The sequence below is a fragment of the Nuphar pumila genome, chromosome 12, assembly GCF_984573655.1.
Source record: "Nuphar pumila chromosome 12, dmNupPumi1.hap1.1, whole genome shotgun sequence".
NCBI lineage: Eukaryota > Viridiplantae > Streptophyta > Magnoliopsida > Nymphaeales > Nymphaeaceae > Nuphar > Nuphar pumila.
In genome coordinates, this window is record NC_143260.1 from 67,684,441 (window position 1) to 67,710,672 (window position 26,232).

A 26,232-nucleotide genomic window follows, 5' to 3' on the forward strand; every position below is an offset into this window, starting at 1 on the left:
CTCACACACATACGATTTGAATCTCCATTCATAACTTTGACTCCTTTTCTATTTTCCTAAAGAAACTATGAACTCCTTCAATCGAATTCCTTCAAAACCTTGTTCCTCAAACCAAAACTTCTATGAATAACAACACATTCTTTATGTCTTTCATTTTGTCACCTTTCAAGTACACATTAATAATCACACTTTGTCCTATCCTCCTCCACGCATACCCATGAGTACTACCTTCTTTAAATATAAGTATTATGAAACTCTTTCATATCACTCATCTCATAACATCCTTTCATCACCTTTTGTCCTCTTGTGAAAACCCCTCATACGAATAACAATCTTCTACACTTCAACCCATGCACTATATTTTAATAACACCCACTTGTTTCTTGTTTTAGTAGGCCATCATTGCTCACTTTTTTTTTTTTTTCTCTCTCTCTCTCTCTATCTCTCTTCACGAGTTTCTCATTGTTTCTCTCAAAACAACTTTATGTCTAATCACAATATCTTCTTCTTTCCATCATTATCACTCCTCTCTCTCACGATAGGCTAGCCGATCTTCAACAAAATAGTATATTCCTCATATTCAAATGATATATCTCTTTCTTTGTCCTTTCAATATACTTCTCTAAAACTTGGGTCAAAATTTGATTTTTTATCCATCGATCTTTTTGTTGCTACATTTCACGTAAAATATACAACTTATCATCTACTATTTTTGTTGCTAATTTTTTACTATATCATCTACTATATCATAGCCTATGTACAATCAATTATCGTCTTTAGCAATCATGACCTTTTTCATATTGTATATCTTTCTCTCCAATCAAGACTCATTAAAAACTTCCTCAAGAAAAACTTCATCTTATGTCACTCACACATCTCTATTTGTCTTATTCCAAACACATTCTTCACGTATACTCTCCATAAAGTAGAAACATCTTATAAAAAGAATATTTGTCTCTATTAGGCCATTATTTCACCTCATCTCTCGAAAACCTTTAACAAAACCATAAAAATTCACTCTTTTGACTTTATCACACATCAAGTCACTCCATACATGACACAAACTCACAATTTGATAACACTCTCACATGATAATTCTTTCTTATATAAAAGAATAATTCGAAACCATGTCCTCCTTGACTTCTTCTCAAATATAATACACTATCTTCTAAAAATTGATTTGATTTGTCATTCGCAAGCCTCTTAATTCACACCTCACGGATTTCCTCTTTCAACTAAAATCTAAAAATCACCCACTTCCAATGTCATTCATTTCATATCAACAATTATATTCTTCTTTCTATTTAATCAATTGGTTCATCTCTCACCATTCCATTCGAAATTCTCTATCCTCATACAAACTCTCTCTCATTTCAAGCTCCATTCTCTCCTAGTGCTTTATTTTCAAGACATTCGATAATGGCTTCCTCCTCCACCAATGTGATCACCTCCGCAGATCTACGTTACCCAGACCTTGTTCAACACTTTCAGTACATTAGCACCTTGCCAATTCAAACTGGCAAACTAGTAAACTTCGACGCCTTCACATCCCTTGACCTCCATACCTCTCTTCAAGATTTTGTTCCCATCTTAGGAACGACTAACTCCATGACCTACTATCCTCATCTCATCAAAAATTTCTATACCAACCTCTCTGAAGACTGTGACCACACCACCATTACATCCATGGTACATGGAAAACTCATCTCCTTCAATATCTCTCAACTAGGCTGTATTCTAAACCTTTCTTCCTATGGCATTGAGCTTCCTAACATAGTTCCGATAGATCAAACTGTGTTTAAGAAAGTCCTTCTCTCCACTCGCTGCACCCATTTCCCATGGCATACGAGCAATCTGAAACCTCATGCTCTAATGCTCTCACACATCCTCTCATCCAACGTCTTTCCAAAGCTTCCCTCCAAGGGTTTCGTGGCAAACGAAATCTCACTTCTCCTATATGCAATCTTCTGCAACTTTCCCATCAACTGGTCCAGTATCATTTTCAATAACATGATCAATTTTCAGACCTTCCACTCTCTTCCCTTCGGGTACTTCATCACCCATATTCTTCAGCACTTCCAAGTGCCTCTCCACCAAGACATCGTTCACCGGTCTGTTCATGCATTCGATGACTCATACCTCCCTGAGGAAGGGTCCCCTCGAGACCACTCTGACGATGAAAGCACCAGTGAAGCCGATCCCCCAGCAAGCTCTGACCACGACATCTTCTCTACCCTCGTCGACATCCAAAATACACAGGCTCTACTTCTCAGGAATCAAGCCTCTCTTCAACAGGCCTTTGACTCCTTGACAATGGGCCAAGATTCAAGTCGCCGCCGCCGCAAGCTCAATCCCACTGACTCTGACTAAAACTCTTTGTCTGTGATAAACTCATTTTTTGGTCTGTAATAACTTTTTAATACTTTTGGACTGTAATATTTGGTCTGTAATAACTCTTTTACTCTGATCCCTTCCTTTTTGTCCATGACAAAGGGGGAGAAAACCTGTCTCCATTATCGGAGAAATATTCTCTCTTTAAACATTATTTCACTTTTTTATCATATTATTATTTCTATGCATAATGTCTTTTTGACAGGGGAGCATATTTTGTCATCATCAAAAAGGGGGAGAATGTTGAGAAACTCGGTTTTGATGTCACATAATATGATACACTGTCTCATTTGATTTTATATGATATGATAATATGTCCTCTTGAAATAATGTTATATTATGACTGAATATGTTTTGCCATAAATCTTACGAGTATTTGATGCAAGGATATCTCACCCAATAAGGATGGAGACTTCCTGTTCAAGTACAACTATGGTGCAATCATACTCCTTGAAGAAAAAGCTTGATGAGCCATGCATTCCTAAAGTTCAAATGAAGAGATCGGCTACCTCAAGATGAAGACTTTTTTTCTTCTTTAGAGTCATATGTAACAGAACCTTCAGGAACTTGCATATTGAATATTACATTCTCATTCATAAACACTATATCATAAAAGTATATGATAGTTTCAAAAAGCTCCTTTTTGAAAACCAATAATTGTACCTTCTTACAACCTTTTATGAAAAAGACATTTTGTCATGTAATAATTGTACCTTACACTATATACAAGACAACATGAAAAGGAATGTAGGAAAAAGACAAAAACATAAAATCGGCTACATGGAGAAAACAAATATAATATGTTTTTGAAAAGACTCTAGAAATATTTTTAATATAAGAAGAAGATAAAAACATAAAATCGACTACAAAAGAAAAACAAATAAAATATGTTTTAACAAGACTTTAGTTATCTTCTTTAAAGAAATGTTTTTTTTATATAAGAAGAAGACAAAAACATAAATCGGCTACACAAAAGAAAAACAAATAAAATATGTTTTTGAAAGGACTCTAGTTACTTTTTTCATAACCATAGAATGTCGACTTACTTGAAGTCATCATTCTCTTTACAAAGCATTAAATGTCTCCTGTAACAAATCCTTGTTAATATCATTCTCAAAGAATGTCGACCTTCTTTTGGTCCTCATTCTCTCTGGAGACTTTGAAATACACAACATAAAGAAAACACTTGACATGACTATGTACAAATAAATATCTCAAAGCATTCATTGTACTTACACTCATTTAAAGCAAAGAAGTACTAATGTACCTCAAATCATTAATTAGAATAAAGACAAAACTACAACCCAACGTTCAATGTACTATTGTAAGAAATAGACTTTTTACATAAAATATGTATTACCTAAAATATTACAACGACTAGTGTACCCTCTATTCTACTTTTATGGAAAAAGGTATTCTCGAATTTATCTAAAAGAGATTTTTTGAAATGACATAACATTTCACATTTCAAATAGTTACAATTCCAAAATGTAACGACTACTTTTTAAAAGCTATATAAACACACTCAAATAAACTATTCAAACAATGGAATGGAATAGACGTGTGAGCTTACAACGAGAAAAATTTCTATTCGATATTTGAAAAGTGAGCCTTGAAAAAGAAAGAGAAAAAGGAAAGAAAGAAAAGAGAAAAAGTCAAGTCCAGCTCTTTGACAAAGAGTATCCTCTGAGTGACAAACAGAACATTCTGAGAATCCTTCATTCGTGCATTCATATCATTTTGAAGGTTCTATAGGAAGTATTGTAACTCTGTTATTCACTGTATTCCTTCTTTGTTGAAAGAAGTAGACCTCTGTGAAAGAGGGTGTTGCCCTTCTCTGTTGAGAGAAGAAGACCTTTGTGAAAGAGAGTGTTGCCCTTCTCTGTTGAGAGAAGAAGACCTCTGTGAAAGAGGGTGTTGTCCTTCTCTATTGAGAGAAGAAGACCTCTGGGGAAGAGGGTGTTGTACTATTTATCCGGTGACTCAGATGTTATAGTGGAAAGCTCAAGTGGTTTGCTTGGGGACTGGATGTAGGTATGGATACTGACCGAACCAGTATAAATTCTGTGTTTTATGTGTTGTGCCTTATTGCTTAATTATTTTATTTTATCGATCATTTTCATAGTTCACTATTCACCCCCCTCTAGTGGAATTTCAAGAGTGACACTGAAAATTGAGGTTCAAGCTGAATTAAACTGAAATGAGCTAATTGAGCTGGGTTTTAGAGTTTCAGAACTCAAATGAACTGACCAGGGACTGACTCAACTGACCTTTTTGACTGAATTTTCAAGAAAAGCTGCCATTTTTAGAGAAATGGTACGGAATGGTCTCTGGAGTGAAGTGAATTACGAACTTGAGCTGACTTTGAGCTAAAAAAAAGGTCAATAATACTGACATGAACTAAAATCGAAGCTCGAACACTAGCTCAATTGGCTGAACTCAGCTCAATTTCAGTTGAAATGGACTAAAATGGGCGCCTGGACACTTGGAAATGGTTTTGAACTGAACCTGGAGCGCTTGAACTTCTGATGAACTCAAGTTAGACTCTGAGGATTATGACTGACTATGAATGACTGACTTAGAGACAATTGGCTTGGATTTGAGTGAGAAATAAGCTCATTTCTGAAGAAATGATCCCATTTTGGCAGGAATGGTCAGAAATGGAAATGGTATGTTCATTGTGAGCTCAGATGAGCTTGAAATGATTGATATTCTAAATGTTCTGAACTGACCAATGAGCTTGGTTGACTCTGACTGACTGGTGTCTGGGATGACCTAGGGATAAAATGGTAATTTTCTTAATGAAAGTTGTTAAAATGGTGATTTTCTGAAACTGACTCGGGGTTTGACTCCTACACTGACCTAACAGGGTTGGCACTGCACGAGGAGGGTTGTTTGAGAATAGATGAGGAAAATTTGGTGTGTTTACAGATCTCCAGATCTAAGCGTTTCAAAATCGGGATAATCTGGGAAATCGTTAGACCCGAAATTTCAAAATCCAAAAAAGCTGTTTTCATAAAATGCTTAAAACACAGACCAAATCAACTCGAATCGAGCTAAAATTTAGTCTGAAGACAGTTAACAAACAGATGTGGAGAATAGAAAAATAATTTTCAGAAAACTCACGAAAAATCTACATGAAATGACTAGTGCACGATCGGGTGAAAATTAGGGTTTTGGTTAAGTGCACTATTCATCGATTTAAATCCACAAATGCATTTGCACGTTAAATCATAGGAAATAACAGTCCTAAAATTCGCCTAATCTACTGCTAACTACAGTAAAGATTAATAATTCAACTAATTATTTAAAATCTAAAAAGATAACATGAACAATGAAGATTAGTTCTAATCTAAAGCTATCATTAATTTTAAGCTAACCTAAACTCACTAACTAACTAATTCTAAGTCTAAACTATCTAACTGCATTACACATCTAACTAAATCTAGTATACTCTAGCTAATGGAATTAACTAATGAACTAATTAGTCTAGTGTTAATTCTAACCTACTAAAAACACATACGATCTAATGTTAATCTAACTAGGGTTAGATAACTACTTAGAATTAACTATGATTAGTACTAATTAGGATTAGTAACTAATTAAAGTTAACTAAATCTAATGTTAATTAACTATGTAGGGTTAGTCTAACTAGGACTAGGGTACGGTTAGAGTTAACTCAGGTTTGACTGAGGTTTAACTACCTATTGGGTTTGACTACTAGCTAGGGGCGGTTAAGGGTCTTACTTAACTATAGGTAAGGGTTAACTAACTAGCATTACTAACTAAGGTTAAACCTAACTAGAGTTAGCCTAGGGTGACAAAGGTCGGTTAGTGTTACCTAACTTCCTAGGGTTAGTATTAACTAACTAAGGTTAAGATCTACTAGGCTTCTAGGGTATGGTTAGGGTTATCTAACTAAGATGGCTAGGGTTTAACTATGGTTAGTAGGGGACGGTTAGACTAATTACCTAACTAGAATTAATTAACTACCTAGGGGTTAGTTTAAATAAGCTACATGCTAACTAGGGTTAGGGGTTAACTAAGTGGCTAATTAACATGGGTTACTTAGGGGGTCGACTTAGGATAAGACATTAAATTACACGCCACCCTAAGGTCATTAATTACACTAATATCTAAATGTTATTTCCTAAAACACTAATGTAAATCTAAATTAACTCCTACATTAAATAGAAACTAAGGTTAGCACCTTCCTAAAGAAGTATACACGAATTTTACAAACCATATTAAACTAATTAACACCTAATGAATACTACCTAAATGGAAAACACGTTTTCTAACAACTAAGCCTATTACACCACTTACTAAATTAATTAATTAACATTAATTCTAGGCTATGAACTACCAAAATGGTCATACACTGTTTTAGAAAATCTAAGCTATTACCAACCTTCCTAAATTAATGAGAAGCAAATCAATACTATGTCAAACTAAGAAAGTCATAAATAGGGCTAATGAATATGAGAAACATGATTTTGGTAGGGGCCAACTCCTTCTCTTCTTGCCTTAATTACACCTTGGGAAAGTGTTGTTACGACAATGAAGCTATACATGATACTTCAAGTACAAGGTTTTGATGATGAGCAAGTGGAATCAACTGCATTTTCAGCTAAGGCTATGAAGAAATTGAAGAATTCGATAAAGAATCTTTGAAGACTAGTGTGCAATTGTTTAATTCATTAAAAGTCTTAGATTCTTGTAAGAGCCTTACTTAGAGTGCATATTTAGGTTGCATTTAAGTCTTTAGAAAAACTTTTCTAAAAGAAACACTCTTGAAAATCTTTTCAGAAAAACTCTTTTCTTAAATTTTCATGTTTATTAGTCGACCAATAGACTTACCAGTCGACTAATCCTTTCGCGCCATATTTTCTAAAAATGTCATTTTTGTCAAATTAGTCGACCGAAGGTTTTATCAGTCGACTAGACAGAATGTCTGTTTTCTGGAAAATTAGCAGCAGTCGACTAATAGTTTTATCAGACGACTGAACAGAACATGTGTTTTCTGTAAATTTAGTAGTAGTCGACTAATGCTTTTTATCAATCAACCAGACAGAATATTTGTTTTTCTGAAGATTTTAGCAGCAGTCGACTGAAAGGTTTTTCAGTCTACTGATGATATTTTCAGTCGACTAATTTTTCTCAAGTCGACTAAGTTTCAAAAGTTTAGATTTTCAAACGGCTCGATTAACAGATCAGTCGACCAACGATAACTGTCAGTCTACTAATAACTAACTATTAGTCGACTAACTGATGTTTCAGTCGACTAATTTTGCCATTTTCTTGAAACTTCAAAAAGACGTGTCTTTTTGTTTTTCAAACATTTTGATCGTTCAAAATAGACAGTTTTGACACCCTTTCATACTCTCAACGTATGGAAAACTTTAACTATAAATATAAGTGCATTTTACACTCATTACAACAAGAATTCAATCGATTTGAATCATTTACTTATTGCTTTTCACTCTTATTCATTCAAGTATTTGTTTTCTCACTCACTTGATATTTTCACTCAAATCACTTTGAGTGATAGTGAATTCGTGAGTAGAGTATTTTAACAACCTCAAAAGCCAATTGCATCTCATTCGCATTCAAAAGAAAGGCTCATATGTTGTATTGTAAGTTGTTACTTATTTTCTGTAAAAAGGACTCCTTGGTGTAAAGGAGTTGTTTGCTTTCTGTAGGATTGTTACTGAAAGTGGGACCGGTTTTGGTCTGTGTGATCTTGTAGTTTACAAGGTTGATAGTGGAAATCTCAAGCGGGTTTTGCTTGGGGATTGGATGTAGGTCGGGATAGACCGAACCAGGATAAAATCTTGTGTTCTTTTGTTGTTTTGCTTTTCAATTTGCAAAATCCTTCAATATTCCGCAGAAATTTTTTAAAAGCACTATTCACCCCCCCTCTAGTGCTCGTTGCCTCGATCCTAGTGCACTTTCATTTGGTATCAGAGCACAGGTTAGCTATTACTTTGATTTGACCATCATCTAGTATGGCAACTACAACATCTCAGCACAAAGAAGGAAGCTCCTCTGTTCGTCCTCCTTTCTTCAACGGAACAAACTATGGTTACTGGAAAGTAAGAATGACAATATTCTTGCAATCCATGGATCTAGATATTTAGAGAGTTGTTTCAGAAAAGTACCAAACTCCATCAACTGATTTTAGTCGATGGACCGATGAAGAAAAGAAGACTGCTTCACTTAATGCTAAGGCAATGAATGCATTATATTGTGGCGTTGACAAGGTAGAGTTCAATCGCATCTCTCAATGCTCTACAGCTAATGAAATCTGGCATACTCTTCTCGTGACACACGAAGGTACGTCAAAGGTAAAGGAATCTAAAATTGCTTCTTTAGTTCATAAATTTGAATTGTTCAAAATGAAGCAAAATGAATCTATATCGGACATGGTAACTAGAATGACCGATATAACTAATACTTTGAAATCACTTGGAAAAGAATATTCACAAGTGGATTTAGTCAGAAAGATTCTAAGGTGTTTAACTCCTGAATGGGAGAGAAAAACCACTGCTATTGAAGAAGCAAATGATCTCAATACTCTTACTCTGGAAGATTTAGTTGGCAACCTAATGGCATATGAGGTCCAACTCCAAGACAGACAAGAAGAAGAGCCTAAGAAGAAATCTCTTGCTTTTAAGGCTACTTCTGACTCAGAAAATTCAGAAGAAGATGAAGATGAAGATATTGCCCTCATCACAAGGCAATTCAGAAGATTCATCAAAAAGGGAAGATTTCAAAGAAAGGTAAAGAAAGCAGATTCTTCCAATCCCAATGAAGTCAAGTGCTTTAACTGCAAAAAGGCAGGACATATCAAGAAAGATTGTTCTCTCCTCAAAATCAAGCCCAAGGACCAATTCAAGAAGAAAAAGGCTTTTCAAGCGTGTTGGGATGATAGTGATTCCTCTTCCGATGAAGAATCAAATGAAGAAGTCGCCAACATGTGTTTTGTAGCACAAGAAAATTCAGTAAGCCAATTTGACTATGATGAGTTATTTGAAGCATTTAATGATTTATATGCTAAATTTAAGAGTCTTAGTTCTAAAAATAAAGAGTTAAAAACTGAAAATTTAACTCTTGACTCTCAAAATAAAGTATTACTTCAAGAGATAGATGATCTCAAGAAGGAAAACTCTTGTCAAGCATTAGAGATAAAAGAAATTGGAGTTAGAACCAATCTCTTACAAAAAGAAATATCTAGTCTTAAAGAAAAGTCAAATGATCTTCTTTCTATAGTGACCAAATTTACAAATGGTCAAGAGAATCTAGAAAAACTTCTTGGTTCTCAAAGATGCTCGGTTAATAAAACCGGATTGGGATATAGCTTCTTTAATACTCAAAATAGACTAAACTATGTGGTGAAAAATCAAAGACATTATTCTCAACCTTTTGTTCATAGATCAAATAGAAATGCATCTAATCATGGAAACTATAATGCTTATAAGCCTAGACATTATTCTAGACATGATTATTCTAGACATGATAAATCCTTTTATAGAAAGAATATTTATTATCAAAGGAAACTAAAATCCAAATGGATATGGGTTCCTAAGACTAACTCTCATGGACCCGAAAATAGAAAGGGGTCAAATGCTCTATTTTTTGATTTGGTTGTAGGTACACAACATAAGGAGCAAATGGATATTGGACAACAGCTGCTCCAAACATATGACTGGAAGGCCAGAATTATTTTCCACCCTCCAAAATAAGGATGGAGGAACCGTCACCTTTGGTGACAATAACAAGGAAAAAGTGATAGGTATTGGTAATATTGGTAATCCAAATTTTCCCTTGATAGAAAATGTTCTTTTAGTAGATGGCTTAATGCATAATTTAATATCTATTAGTCAATTATGTGATAAAGGTTTTCATGTTTCTTTTGAAAGTGATTTATGTTTAATTTCTGATTTTCAATCTAAAAAGATCATTTTTAAAGGTAAAAGAAGGAACAATGTGTATGAACTATATCTAGATGAATTACCCACTTTTAATGAAAAATGTCTTATTGTTTCAAATGAAATTCAATGGTTATGGCACAAGAGACTTGGACATGTTATTGGCTCCAGAATGCCATCCTCATTCTTACCAAGGCCCCTGAAGGGCTGGTATCCATGCTTCATCAGAAAATCGAATCCTTTCTTGTCTTTTTTGAACCGAGGGAAAAGAGGATGATCTTTGAGAGAAGCGAAATTGAGGCACCCTTCGAGCTTGAAGAAGTGAGGTCCCTGCCACTGAACCACTGCTGCGATGTTTTCTGATGGCTGGACTTCTTTCAGCTTCAGCATGTCTAGACTTTCACTAAGATTGATTTCATCAACATCCCGAATGCTTGGATGTCGACAGTGAAAGTAGGACAGAGAATCATCGGCTGCGGGAGTCTCGCTTCTGGATCTCCCCCCAAGACTGTGGTAATTATGCCTCCTTTTGACCATTTGATGCACTGGTGAAGGGTAAAAGGAACAACATTGGCATTATAAATCCAAGTACGCCCCAAAAGAAGATTGTATGTGGGTGGCATTCACAACATGGAACAACACGGTGTGCACTGAATAATTGATGAAGATTTCAAGGAAGACCTTCCCTTTGGCGGTTTGCCCGTGGTTATCAAAACTGTAGATTGTTATCGAATCTGGGGTATATTCTTCTTCTTTCAAGCCTAAGGCCTTGGTTGTCATCTCTGGACAGATGTTGAGGCTGCTGCCTCTGTCAACGAGTACATGGGGGACAGTCATGCCCCTAGTTCGCACCACCATATACAAAGCATTGTTATGGAATGTATGAGGCTTTGGCAAATCCTCATCTGAAAAGGTTATTGGTGCATTCGTCATGGCTTGGTTGACAATCTGAGCCATGTCCTGCGGGGTTGTGCTTGGCTTGACCTTGAACTTTCTCAACAGGTCATCTAGAACTTGCTGATGTTTTAGGGAAGCAAGGGTCAAATCCAAAATGGAGATGTTTGACAATGCCGTGATAGGCTTCTGAACTGATTTCGACATTTCACCCTTCTTTAAAGCTGACTTGATGAAGCGTCTTGGAATCCTGGGAATCTGCTTGGTGGCTTTTGTTGTCACCTTTGTTGACTCATCGACTGGTTTCTTGTTGATAAGAATTGAAGTGATATCCACCGTCTTGGTGGAAGACTGTGCCTGACGTAGAACTAGGACCTGATGTTGATCCTGAATGTCCTGGTGGGAACATGGTTGGATACTATTCTGAAGAAAAATCGCTTGCTCTGAAATAACTGAAGCTGAATGCTTGGGGAAAGGCTTGGACAAAATCTCAGGTTGCACTTTATCCTCGTCCTCGATCAACAGATTCTTGTCGATATAGTCTTGGATGATATTCTTGAGGACAAAACAATGCTCTGTGTCATGTCCTACAGTTCAGTGGAATTTGCAGAATTTATCCGTCCATTTACCCATAACAACTGGAGGATCGACCACCTTAGGGAGTTTGACCATCCCCTTCGACAACATATATTCCAGAATATCTTCCCGGGATTGCTCTAAGCTACACGGAAAACAAATGAACAAAGCCCTATTGTCCTTTCTGAAACAGCCGCATTCCGCATAGAACGTGGCCAAATGAGCTTTTGGATTGCCCGTTCCATCAAATTTAAGGAATTTGCAAGGAAGATTTTCCAGATTATCATCCCCATCAAGACCGTTATAGAACTCTTCACCTGAATAAGTTTGCTTGCCTTTGCTCTTGGCCTGAATATCTTTGATTGCTCGAGTCATCTCCTTCAATTGCTCGCGCATCGGATCCTCAACTGGAGTTCCAAACTTAGGCTTGTTTACAGATTCTGGCTCTTCAGTGATCTTCACAAACTGCCTTGGAGGATTCTGACTAAAGACAAACTGCTCTTCTTCTTCTTACTCTTCTTCTGCTGATTCAGTGCTTTCAGAAGTACTGTTTGGCTGGACCTTCTTTCTGATGATCCTGACCTACTTTTTCACAGCCTTCTTTTTCAGTTTGCTTTTAGGAATGACCTTTTTCAGACTGGCCTCAGCTTGTTCGGACATCATCTTAGCCATCATCTTTTGGAATAGACTATGCATAGTGGGATCAATATCATCTCTCTTGTACTGACTCTGTCCTCTGACTGATTTAGGAGAGTCTATTCCTTTGATTTCATTATCGCTGTGCTGAGGAACCGTTTCTTTCCCAGTCCTCGTCTGAACCATTCTGACAATGCCAATGCTTTCTGCGGAATAAGGGAATGGTTAGAGCGAGGAAGAAACTATTTCAAAAAAAAAAATTGAGGAAAGAATGAAGGATAAGGTAGACAATTAAAAGGATTATCCCATTACTAGAGATTTGGTCGTCACAGGATTTGTGACAATTACATCATCATTCTCATGACAACCAAAAATGTGCTTTGCTACCTAGGCGAGGTCATCAACCATGATAAAAGATATTGAAGAAGAACGAGGAAGATATTAAAAGGATGTTCCCTTACCGGGGATAAGGTTGCCACAAGCATCGCGACTATCTATGTTTAAAACAATATTTGGCCCAAAATGCTTTTCAGTAGAACAAAAAGTAAATTTTATTGATAATAGATTCAAAGACAAAGAGGGGGTGGGCAGACAGTTTGCCACCACTCTTGATATTCAGTAGATACATTGGGTCCAGGAAATACAGACAGAGAAATGAAAGAATCCCAAGTGTATTTGGTTACATGGTATGCCCCAGACCACTGATCCGACTGCAGATCAAATTCTGGCATGTTGCTTGCCGGGAAGCGAGTGTTGACGCGAACCTGCCGCTGCGAGAACTGTCTGAGACACCTCTCTGGCTGATAATCGACACAAAAGAAGGGTCCCAACAATCTGTAACGTTTGTCACGGGCATAAGTGTAGCGAGGAACTGATTCTTGCCTATCGAAGTAATCCCAAATGATCTCCTCCTGATGCAGACTCTCGATCAAAGCTCGACACTGAATGGCCGACTTTGACTTCTTGCTGTTGAACCTGAAAGAACTGGCTTTTGACGACACGTGTCGCAGGAACCACGATTGCAAGACATAGGTGCATCCTTCCACGAAGATGGTCTGTCCAAGGGCGAAATGAGCTAAGCCTCGGTAGAGGAAGGCTAAAGCTGCCATGAAAACTGAAAGTTGGCGGGTCTGCTTGTTTCCCCGTCTTTAAAAGAGCTGAACAGTTCTGACATTGACAAAGTTCTGACCGTCTTGAAAGAAAGTTAATCCCACTGTGCATAGGACCATGGCATGTTGAATTCTTTCTTTCGCCGCTCGAGACAAGGTGTCAACTTCCTCGTAAGCTCCATACTTACGATAGAGTCCAAACAGGTTGATGAACTCACTTCCGTTGATCTCAGTGAGAGGCCAAGATCTGCTCCCTGTTGCTTTGGCTAGTGCTTCTCGAACATCTACCCCTTTAATGTTGATCAGAAACTGCTCCTCGACCGGATCATCTGGCTGACCCACTGGTTCTGGCAATCCCATGATGTCATTGAATTCATCCATCAGCAGAGTCATCTTTCCCCATGGAAACCAAAATATGCAGGTACGTAGATTCCACCACTCTGCCATAGTCTGAATCAGACTTCCGTTGATGGTTTGCTTACCCACTGCTGATGCCATCTCCAATCCACAGTCATCCAAGTGGTCTGAGAACATACGCGAGAAGGTGGAAAACCAAGAATAATACCATCGGGAGAAGAAGGAATGAGTCTGGATAACTCGATGATCTGGGGATCCATCCCTTATCTGATAGAAGGCATGATCTCTGGGAAAGACAACATCGAGGGAATTGGACGCCATTAAACTAATACTGGGGCAAAGAAAAAATGAGGAGAATCAGATAAAATGCAGGACTTATGGATAAACTTTTTGAAGAAAAGAGAATAGACACAAATCTTAGAAATTTTGAAAGACTGAGGGAATTTAGAAAACTAATTTCCAGAGTTTTGAGGAAAATTTGACATAAAAGAGAAAAAGAATGTAGATAGGGAAAAAATATTCACCTGGGTTTATGAAAATAAGGGGAAATTTTGAATAATATACCCAGGGTTTGAAAAAGGTTTGATATATATACGAGAATACAAGGAAACATTGCATAATCACAACTGCACAAACAAGAATGTACATACAGCACTCCCTAAAGGCTGACTCTAAATGCAATATTTGAAATAACTTGTAGGACCTTAATCCTAACTCTATGATTTAGATCATCTGATTTCAATCAAGGTACACCGATATACCCAACCCGAAGCTCGAAGTACATGGCATATAAAATATTTCTCCAGTTCTAAGGTAATGGCTTCCCAACATCCTTGAGCACCTACCAATATACCTCAGACTATGGCTCTTAGGTACGTGGTAGGGGGCGCTAACCCAAATAAGTGGTCCAGTTGTGAGGCTCTTTCCCGAACTATGGTTCAGTGAGACAACCCAGCAATGTGAAGATCGGGACAATATAGATAGGGATGCTTTAAAAAACATGCTCAACATGCAATAAAAATCATAAAGCTCTAATGCAAGTCCTAAAAGAGATAGATTTTTAAATGAAGAGAAGCATACACTTGCATACAATGTTTGAATTCATTCCCTAGAATTGAGGAGAGTTGTATTTCAGACCTAAGTCTAAGTGAACATGTAATAATCTCCTCAATATGGTCCTACCAAACCATACTTAAATCCTATATGCATTATGTCAGCTAGGACAAAGTCTAGGCTCCTAAGGTTTGCATGAAAATGAAGCTGACATTTGAAGAATAAAGAATTAGGAAATATCAAAGCAAAGCAAAATACAAAAATTTGACCGGATGAAGACGAGTCCCATCTTGGTCGCCAACTTCTGTAATCATCGCAAAATTTGTCCTCTTGTATTCCTTCTCTTTTCCTTTCTAGCCTCTATTTCCCTTTTTGAAGGGACAATAAAAGACAGAAAAAAAGAAAGAAGAGAAAAGAAAAAAGAGAGAGAGGAACTCTTTTGCGAAGGTCTCACCTGACCTTAATTTTGAAAATATTTGAAAATTACTTGCCTCCATTTTGAAAATTTGCGGAAAAATGGAGAGACGGGGTTCGCTCGTCGGTACGAGGTTCGACCGTTCCTGGTGCCTTTACCCCAATCAAACCAAGGATCGAATTTATTCCTTTTGCTTTGCCTTAATATTATCTAAGAAATTATTCTAAGTCTAAATGCACAAAGAATCATGCTTGTGCAATATAAATGCAGAAATGTATGCTTTTGAGAAAACAATTTAGAAATTTGGGATTTTTCAAGTGATTCTGAAATAAATTTGATAATGGAGTGAAGAAATGATTCAAAGGGTTGAAATTGATTTGAAAAAGTTAGATTTTGAATCCAACCCAGGATTTGAAATAGATCTGAAATTCCAAATCTTGAAATAATCAGAGTTTGGAAAATGGATTTTAAATTTGAAGAAATAAGGAGAAAAGGAGATTTTGGAACTTGAGATAGAATCTTGAAAAAAATGGAGTTTCAAAGTCAAAATGTACTTTGAATTTGAATGGATCGATTTTGAAAAAGAAATTCTTATTTCAGAACCTGAAAAAGGATATAAATTTGGATTTAAGAAATAGATTTGAAAATAGCTTTGGAAATAGGAATAGGAATTGGAAATGGAACTAGATTTGAAATCTGAAATCCCAAATGGAGTTGAATCCGAAATCTGGAGTCCTGAATGAAATTGGATCCAGTGTCTAAAATCCAAGGTGAAATTGAATCCGAAATCTGGAATCCTAAATGGAATTGGATCCGAAGTCTGGAATCCAAGATGAAGTTGGATTCGAAATCTGTAATCCTAAATAGAATTGGATTCGAAGTTTGGCGTCCAAGATGGAACTGAATCCAGAATCTGGAATCCTAAATGGAATTGGATCCGAAGTCTGGAATCCAAAATGGAGTTGAATCCGAAATCTGGAATCCTAAATGGAATTGGATCCGAAGTCTGGAATCCAAAATGGAGTTGGATCCAAAGTCTGGAATCCTAAATGGATTTGGATTTTGAAAATCCAAATGGGATTTTTGAGGATGGATATGGATTTTGGAAATTTAAAAGTGGGTTTAAACTTAGAGAAAATCAAATTTTGAGATTCAAAATCAATCTCAAAACTTTGATTTTGAATTGAGAATCAAAATCAATCTCAAAACTTTGATTTTGAATTGAGAATCAAAATCAATCTCAAAACTTTGATTTTGAATTGAGAATCAAGACTTGATCTTTAGATAGAACTTTGAAAAATGAAGGATAAACTTGATTTAAGGCTTGGGTTTTGAAATCAGAAGATGAATCAAGAATTTCAAAGATAAATTGAACTTTGAAATTTGATCTGAAATGTTGAATCGAATTTGAAATTGAAACCTAGAAATGAAAATGAATTTGAATTTTCAAAGTTGAATTGAACTTTGAAGTTGGATTTGGAAATTGAATTTGGAATGTAGGAGTGAATTATGAAATTTTAAAGTTAAATGAGACTTTGAAATTGAATTTTGATTTTCAAGATGAGATAGAAAGATGAATTTGAAATAGAAATTGAAGTTTGATTTGAGAAATGAAGAAGATATTTGAAAATATATCTCAAAATCACTTGGATTTTAAAAAAAGAAATTTGAAGATATGATGTACTTCTATCCTAGATGATGAATAAATTTAAAAGGAATTTGAAAATTGAATTTGAAAACCATATTTCATTCTTTAAGTGAATTGAAATAAGATTGAAGATATAATACATTTCTAACTATGGTCATAAAATGTATTATATAATAATCATATTTAAATTCAAGTGAAGAATAAAATACATTTTAGGTGCCTTTATAGAGTTTAAAATGAAATTAACTCTCAATATATCATGACTATGACCATTGATATATATTTTGAGTTAATTTTAAGTTAAACTCTGATAAAGGAAAAAAATATTTAGAAAAATATGATGATTTTTGAAAAAGATCCAGTGGGGATCGAATGTTGTTCCATAAAAGATGAAAAACCATAAGTTTTGTTCACACCTTGACTATGGCCATTGATGCAAATCATCAACTTAGGATTTAATCACCTTTTATAAAGTGGTGTACGTGCCATTTGTGTTCCCATCTGTGAAATTTTGTATTAAAGAAGGGAAATGATATGAAAACAAGCAATTTCTGAGATATATGCATGCTCATACATTCTAATCTAGTACAGGCAAAGGTAAATTCTCATTATAATTTAACTATTACATCATTGGAATGAATTTAAATCCAAATTCCTAGATTAAGAAGGCAAAATGACCTTTTATGCCTAATTCCTGCAAATTTCCAAATTAGCATAAGCAATATAAGAGAGAAATGTCATGTTGAGAAACTGATATGTATGTGTCTAAGAGCCAAATGGGAGCATGTATATTTGAAATGCATGGGTACCATACTAAGTTGACGGAAAAATTGATCTAAAGATGTATATATAATATGCTTAAACTAGTGAGAAAATATACGTTATTATTGAAGGCCTATACATGTTAATCCCTAAGCTAATGAAAACCTACTTGAGAAGGTTTATATGTCAGTATATGCATATAGGTGGAAGGAAGTAGATGGGTAGTGATGTGGAAGGAAGCGTGAAGTGTGAAGAAGATGCTATGAATGTTATAATGAAGCTGTAGCAACCCATGGGCTACTGTAGACGAAAATGGAGCTACAGCAGCCCATGAGCCACTGTCTTTATGAACAAAAGCTACAACAGCCCATGGGCTACTGTGTATATGGACAAGAGTTAGAGCAGCCCATGGGCTACTGCGTATAAGGACAAAAATTGCAGCAGCCCATGGGCTGCTGCATATGTAAACAGAAAAAAAGAAGAAGAACTACATCAGCCCATGGGCTACTGTGTGGGTGAACAAAGAAAACTACAACAGCCCTGTTATCGTCGCAAAATTTCTTCCGTCTTCCCTTCCCTTGCGGGAGAGAGGGGGAAATGCTTTCGCGAGTCAAACTTGACCGGATTTTGGAAATTATTTTGAAATACTCGCCTCCATTTTGAAAATAGCGGGAAAATCCATGGGATGGGGCTCGACCTGTCGGTACGAGGTTCGACCATTCCTGCCGCCTTTAACAGGGGTAATCGAACGAAGGACCAAAAATGTACTTGACTTAGTTAAATCATCAAAATTGTGTTCTACCGTAAATGCACAGAGAATTCAGGCATGTGCTATGAAAATTCGTAAAAAAATACAAGTTGGAAAACATGATGTATGCTTGGAAAATGCTTTTGGAGTTGGAAAAATCTTTCTCAGAAAAAAGGTGGAAATCAGTTTCTCAAGAAATTCTGATGAAAAGGATTTGAAATCTTGAGAGAATTTATGAAGATTTGGGAAAATCATGAATGGTTGAAAATCCTGGGAAAATAGAAGTGATTCTTGAGAAAAAGGTGAACACTGGAAGAGAAAATGCTGATCAGGAAGATTCTAGCTTTGAAAAGTTTCTCAGAAAAATGAGCAAAATTCACTGGAAAACTCTTTAGAGAAGGAAAATTGAAACTCGGGAAATTGAAATCCTGAGAATCTTAACCTTGAAACACTTGGAAATCGATTTTGATTTTTGAGAAAGACGAGAAATTACCTTTGAAAAGAATCTTAAGAAAACAACATTTTCCAGGGAAAATCACGGAAAAACTTGACTTGGAAAATCCGATTTTGAAAATTTTAGGAGTTTCTTGAGAAACTGATTTCCATGGAATGAAATTTTCTTGAGAAAATCATGAGAAAAGCAGATGATATTATGATGCAGATGATTTGAATGAATGAATGCACTTTGAAAAGATTTTCTGAGGAATTTGTTGGAAAAATGTGTATTAAGTCAAAATAAATCCTTCATATATTCTGACTGTGGCCTTGAATATATTTAGAGTTTACTTGAGTTAATTCACAATATTTTGAAAAATTGGAAACATGATGTGCATTTTCAAGATAGCCCAAGAGTGTAGGCTCAATGTGACTGGTAGAGAGATGATGAATCTGGGTCTCGTCTATATTCCGACTAGGGTCGTAAATATGGACTCCACCGAGTTCGTCAACTCTCTAAGAGTTGGTGCACGTGCCATTCGTGTACATCCATGGTGATTTTGCAAAATGAGATATATGAATCATAGAATCAGGATATCACAAGAATCAAACTACATGAGATGCATCCTAATCTAAGCAGTAAAAGTAAATATCATTCCAAGTTTGATTATTACATCTCTGACATAAATTAAAATAAATGAAAAATACGAAACTTAAAAATAGTCAGCATCCTTCAGGTTTTGCCTGCAAAATGGATTAATGCCAGAAATATGGCATGTCAAGAGAGATTGAAAATCCTGCATTAAGACTAGTACATTGATAATTGTACCTTGGATCACAATAGAAATGTACATATGAAAATATAATATCAAAAGAAAATTTTGGTCTGGAGTAGATATGGAGACATCCGGAGGTCATGCCAAAACTAAAAGGAGGACTATGGACTTAAACACTTAAGTTCGCATTGAATGAAAGAAAGAAAAAAAAAATTATATTGGAATATACATGAAAATTATATCTACCTAAAAGCCTATGATGACATCCCTCTAAATACATATATGAAAGAAAGTGCACAGGAACACTTGGATATTCTCGTAATTGAGAATAGGTCTAATGAGCAGATTTACATATATGAGGTATATATGCCTTGTATAACTATATGCTGGAGTATGGATAACTAGGGTCATACAAATGGGCTGTAGAGGGTACCAACGTATAACCATGTTGGGTGGTTTTTAATGGAATGTTTAAGTGACAACAATATTACTCTACAGTAGCAAACGTAACCATTAGTACTTGATATGCAGGAAATATTTTAGAGTATGGGCAGAACATGTACAAGATATACATAAACATCTACAAAAGATACACTGAGCATAACTAATGAACCGCTTAAGATCAGAGATCAACTACAAGATGCACGTTGTACAACAAATATGAAGGTGAGAGACATCACGGGTGTTAGGATATGGTGTGCTCAATGCTAAGTACAAAACCCATGAAGAAACACCTGTTGTGTCAAAGGAAAACTTAAAGAAAAGACAGTCGCATATTACTGGCTGGGATAAGCAAACTGTCATCTTAATTGGATGACTAATCAACTCTCACCAATTAACCCTGTTCACAGGTTAAAAGCTCAAATCTGGACATTACAGCAAAGCAAAGTGGTGGTCATCTTCAAATGTAGTTGATCTATCATACAGCAGGGCCACCTCAAAGGAATTAAAATCGGCTTGGATGCAACAGATGTAGTCGGCCATCAGTCATAAGACCGATACCCCAATTTTAATTTCTGAACTAGGTGACCAAAATATCATGCTTTGTAATGTATTTCAGGCCATGTAACAGATTTATTGGCCAGTTTCTCAAGACAGCTTGGCTCCTGCAAAAGGGGTATGCTTGCACCTGGACTTCATACAACATCTTCAAATACTTTTACAACAGGTTTGTGTGATCTTACAAGCATCAATAGCCAAGACGCTGGTGACATTTGGGGATCCAAATTTTGCTATAATGGAACTATTACAAGGCAAAAGGCAAACAACAACTATAGGCAAATGTAAGCAGCAGCTATCGAAGTTAAAACTGTACTGCAATATATATATTGTTAAAAGTGAATAAAATGACAGCATGAAGTGAACGAAATACATAAAAAAAGGAAAAGATAGGCAAATCATAGCAGGAATCGCAATACCCACGATCAAGGAATTAGAAAAGAAAAAGAAAAAGAAAGGGAAGGCCGCAGAGAAGAACAGAAAGAAAAACAGGACAAAAAAAATTAGTGAATGGATTCGATTGTAGTGCCTTGGTTAAGAGCACTTATCAATATACGATGTGTCCTCATGGACAATCGATTTTGGTAAGGGCATGCAATCACTTTTCTCAAAACTTTTTTTTTATGCAGAAACCAGTGAAATACAGGAAGACTGAACAACCGTTACTTACTAAAAAAAAAGTGTAAGAGAATGGTGAATACAACAGGTAAAAAAAAAAACTTATGTTAAAAGGGGGTCATGCCTGAACAGAGGACTCGACTAAGCTTAATTCACTACACAGAAAACATGTATAAAGTCTTTATCCTTTATACGACAGACTTCAAAGGCTCAGATAAAATTGAGGATGTATTAAAAATGATAGGGCAAACATAGGTCTGAAAGCTGCAAGTTGGGACCAAAGCAAGTCAAATAAGCATTATGTAGAAGGTGATGATTCCATTAAAACATGCGATTCAGAGGAATCGTTAAACCCAGGTTTTTCAACTGAATTGAGAATGCCATTGAGAGGCATTATCAGTTCTTGACATATTGACTAAACCACCATGTAAATCACATCAGCCGTTTGAGATGGATTTACCACACATACGACCTGAAACAGATATCGGCTTCCTGTAGGTTCAGGATAAAGTGAAAAGAGAAGCCTTTACCTTGGCAAAGAGGAGGCTATTCTAGGCGTTTCCTTCAGAGGTGAGTCAGGCTTCAAAAAGGGGGAAGGAGGGCCACACGCTCTTCGGTTACCCCGTTGAGCCTTCCTTTTGCTAACTGATAGAAGGAGCCGACTATCCCCAACGCAGAAGAATGAAGGGCTCTTTTAACCCTTGCTAAAAAAAAAGATAGTGAAAAGGGGAAGATGCAGAAGGGTTCAGAGAGGCTTGCTGGAAAAAAAAAGAAATCGGCATTCCAAGCTCTCCTCCATTTTTTGGTGATCGAAGGCCTCTTTTTAAAGATCCGAAAGGCTTTCATCCAAAAAAATCGGCAATTTTGAATCTTTTCACCTAAGCTTTTGGAAAACATTTGAAACTTTTTAAACAGAGTATTCATTTTCCATTTCAAAAGTCATTTTCCAATGAATTTCTTAGATTTTCTCAGAATTCTCAAATCCATTTTCTTATAGAAACAAATTTCAAATCTCAAAATCGATTTTCCAAAGTACAATTTTTCTTGAGAAATCACTTTCCAATACAAATTTCTGATTTCCAATAAAATGCAATGACTTTCCCAGGAATTCCAGTTTCAAGCACTTTTTCAATCATTTTTCAAGCATATTTCAATTTCCCAAAGCAAACATCATATTTTCTCAAACTTGCATATTTTCAAAATTTCATAGCACAAGCCTGATTCTTTGTGCATTCTAGGAAAAATAGAGCATAATTTAGATATTTGAGTCAAGTTAGAGCACATAATTGACCCTTGGTTCAATTACCCCTGGTAAAGGCGCCAGGAACGGTTGAACCTCGTACCGACAGGCGGATCCCATTCCACGAAATTTTCCCGCAAATTTTCAAAACGGAGGCGAGTAATTTTCAAAACAATTTTCCAAAACTTTGGTCGAGTTTGACTCACGAAATTCGTTTCTCTCTCGCAAGAGGGGAAAAATTTTGCGATGATAACTCTAATGCAGTTGAATGCAAATTGAATGCAAATTGATGCACATGAATGCGCGAGTGTGTGAAATGAGAGATTTGCTTATCCTGCCTGCATACAGAACAAAATTTTAAAATGCCCCAGTGTAGCTGGGAAAAGAAAGTTTGATCATTATTTGAAGAAAATAGGAAGATTACAAAAGAAGAATAGAGGCTTCAAGTATAGAACTTTTTCAAGTGTTGAGCATTAATGGGATCTGGTAATTCCACCCCATCGGCGTTGATGAGCCGATATGAGTTGCGGGGTAATGCTTCTTTGACAACATAGGGGCCTTCCCAATTTGGCGACCATTTGCCGCCAGGGTGATGTTTGAGATAAGCTGTGGATCGAAGCACTAAATCATTGACTTTAAATCTTCTTTCGATGACAGACTTCGCATATTGCCTGGCCACTCTCTAGCGATAAGATTGAGCATGCTCTGCTGCTTTTAATCTTCTCTCGTCGAGCAAGTCTAGTTGTACTAGTCGTTGCTGCTGGTATTGGTCAAGAGGTAGTTCTAGAAGTGATACAAATTTCAAAGCGGGCTTCTGAACATGTTGCGGCAATACTACTTCTGTTTCATAGACCAATTCTGATGGAGTAGCATTCATTGGAGTGCGAATGGTGGTCCGATAGGCCCATAGTGCATCATGGGTCTTCTCATGCCAGTCACGGCCTGTCTCCACAGTTCGCTCTGTTATCGTCGCGAAATTTTTCCCCCGTCTTCCCTTCCTTGCGGAAGAGAGAAAGAGAGAAACGCTTTCGCGATTCAAACTTTGACCGGATTTTGGAAATTGTTTTGAAATACTCGCCTCCGTTTTTGAAAATTGCGGGAAAATCCATGGGATGGGGCTCGACCTGTCGGTACGAGGTTCGACCGTTCCTGCCGCCTTTAACAGGGGTAATCGAACCAAGGACCAAAACTATGCTTGACTTGGTTAAATTATCAAAGTTATGTTCTATCCTAAATGCATAGAGAATTCAGGCATGTGCTATGAGATTTTGGAAAATGCCAGTTGGAAAACATGATGTATGCTTAGAAAAACTTTGGAGTTGGAAAGAATCTCTCAGGAAAAAGGTCAATTTCTCAGGAAACTCAGATAAAAAAGGGGTTTTTGAAAACATGAGAAAGCTTATAAAGATGTGGAAAATTCAGAAATAGTTGAAAATCTTGGGAAAATGGAAGTGATTCTTGAGAAAAGATGGACTTTTTGAAAAGGGAAGCACTTCTTAGAAAAACTTGGACTTTGAGAGTTTTTTTAGGAAAATAATGGAAAATTTATAGGAAAACTCATTGGAGAAGGAAATTCAAAACTTGGGGAATCGAAATCCTGGGAATTTTACCTTTTTAAATACTTGGAAATCGATTTTGGATCTTGAAGAAAGATTGGAAAACTCTTTTGAATATCTTAAGAAAATATCATTTTCTTGGGAAAACTGTGGAAAAACTTGTCTTTGAAAAACCGATTTTGAAAGATTTTTAGAGTTTCTTGAGAAATCGATTTCTTGAGAATGAAATTTTCTTAAGAAAATCATAAGAAAACCAATGATTTCATGATGCAAATGATATGAATGAAAGAATGCACTTTGAAAGGTTTTCTAGGGAAATTTGTTGGAAAAATGTGTATTAAGTCAAAGTAAATCTTTCACATATTCTGACTGTGGCCATGAATATGTTCCGAGTTTAATTGATTTAATGCACAAGATTTTGAAAACATTGGAAATATGATGTGCATTTTCAAGATAGCCTAAGAGTGTAGGCTCAATGTGACTAGTAGAAAGATGATGGATCTGGGTCTCGTCCATATTCTGACTAGGGCCGTAAATATGGATTCCACCGAGTTCATCAACTCCCTAAGAGTTGGTGCACGTGCCATTCGTGAACATCCATAGTGCTTTTGAAAGAAAATGCATGAATCATATAAGCAGGATATTGCATAAATTCAAACTATATGATATGAATCCTAGTCTAAGCAGGAAATTAACTCTCTTATTCCAAAATTTACATTATTACATCACTAAATAAAGGAAATAAAAGAAATTTGCAGACTTCAGCTCCTTCTTTTGAATGTCCCTGCCAAACTTGAAATAAGGTTAGCTGAAATATGTGGGTTTTTCCAAAATTTTCCAATAATATTATGAAATTATTGGATTTAATTGGATATAAACCCTATGATCATGCTTCCTTGATATTTGAAATGATGTAAATGCAGGGAATTCAGTGGAAAACAGTTTGAAATTCGGAATTGGGGTCAAAATGACCAAAATACCCCTAAAATTAAAGTTACACCTTTAAAATCAGGGTTTTTTGAAGGAAAACTTAGTAAAATTGGGATTTCGAAATTCAAATTGAATTCAATGATGATGAAATGCAGTATGACATGCTGCTAAACACATTAGGACTGTAAAATCAGAATTTGGCATTTTGCAATTTACTCAAAATAACGAATTTCGCTTGTTTTTCACTTGGATCCGGGTCCTACGGGACCCTGTTTTGGTATTGTGGCTAATCCGAACCTCAAATGGATTCCAAATTGCACTAAATTCGGTATGAAGCATCTACGTACTCTGATAAACAGCCTAGAATGCTAAAAATCACGAAATGATATGATTTAAATGCTACAATTCAAAGAAAGTCCTAAAATGGTGGATTTTGCCTATGGATCCGAACCAAATGCAATGCTTAACATGATAATGCAAGATTTACACCATGAAAACTTCTGATATTTTTCGGACTGCTAAAAGACCCGAAATGAAACATTTTTGGTTTTTACAGCCTCGGGATTTGAGCCATGGTGAGTTCAATAACAGGGATTTAGTTCTGACAGAGGTAAAAATCACCCTAATCTGATGTAAAATGCCAAACAAATATAAAACAGCCATGGAAATTTATGAAATTAATCAGAGCTATACACGAAACCTACATGAACAACTTTCATGTTTATGACTTTGACATTTGATCAACAGAAACACAGATAAAAATATAACTATTCCTGCCTAATTAACAGAACAGACAAATGTAGCAAAACAGGGGACTGACAAAAAAAATCCGAAGCAGGTATCAACACTGTTGTAAAAATCACAAGCTTTTAGATGCAAACAGAGAGGACATCTCGGACACAATTGTCACTTTTTATAGTTTTGGATTTGGAGCAACACACAAAGAGAAACCATAGCCCTAAGTCGATCCAAGATCTCAGAGGCTCAAATTAGGCTCTGACACGTGTCCCAAACTCTCGGATTTTTGTCAGACATTAAAAAAAATCAGAAAAATCTTAAAAAATCATATTAAAAACTAGACATTCTCCCGAATTTATAACATTTTTTGGATCGAAAATCGGATCTCCATGAGGGATATCTCGATTTTAAACATCGGCA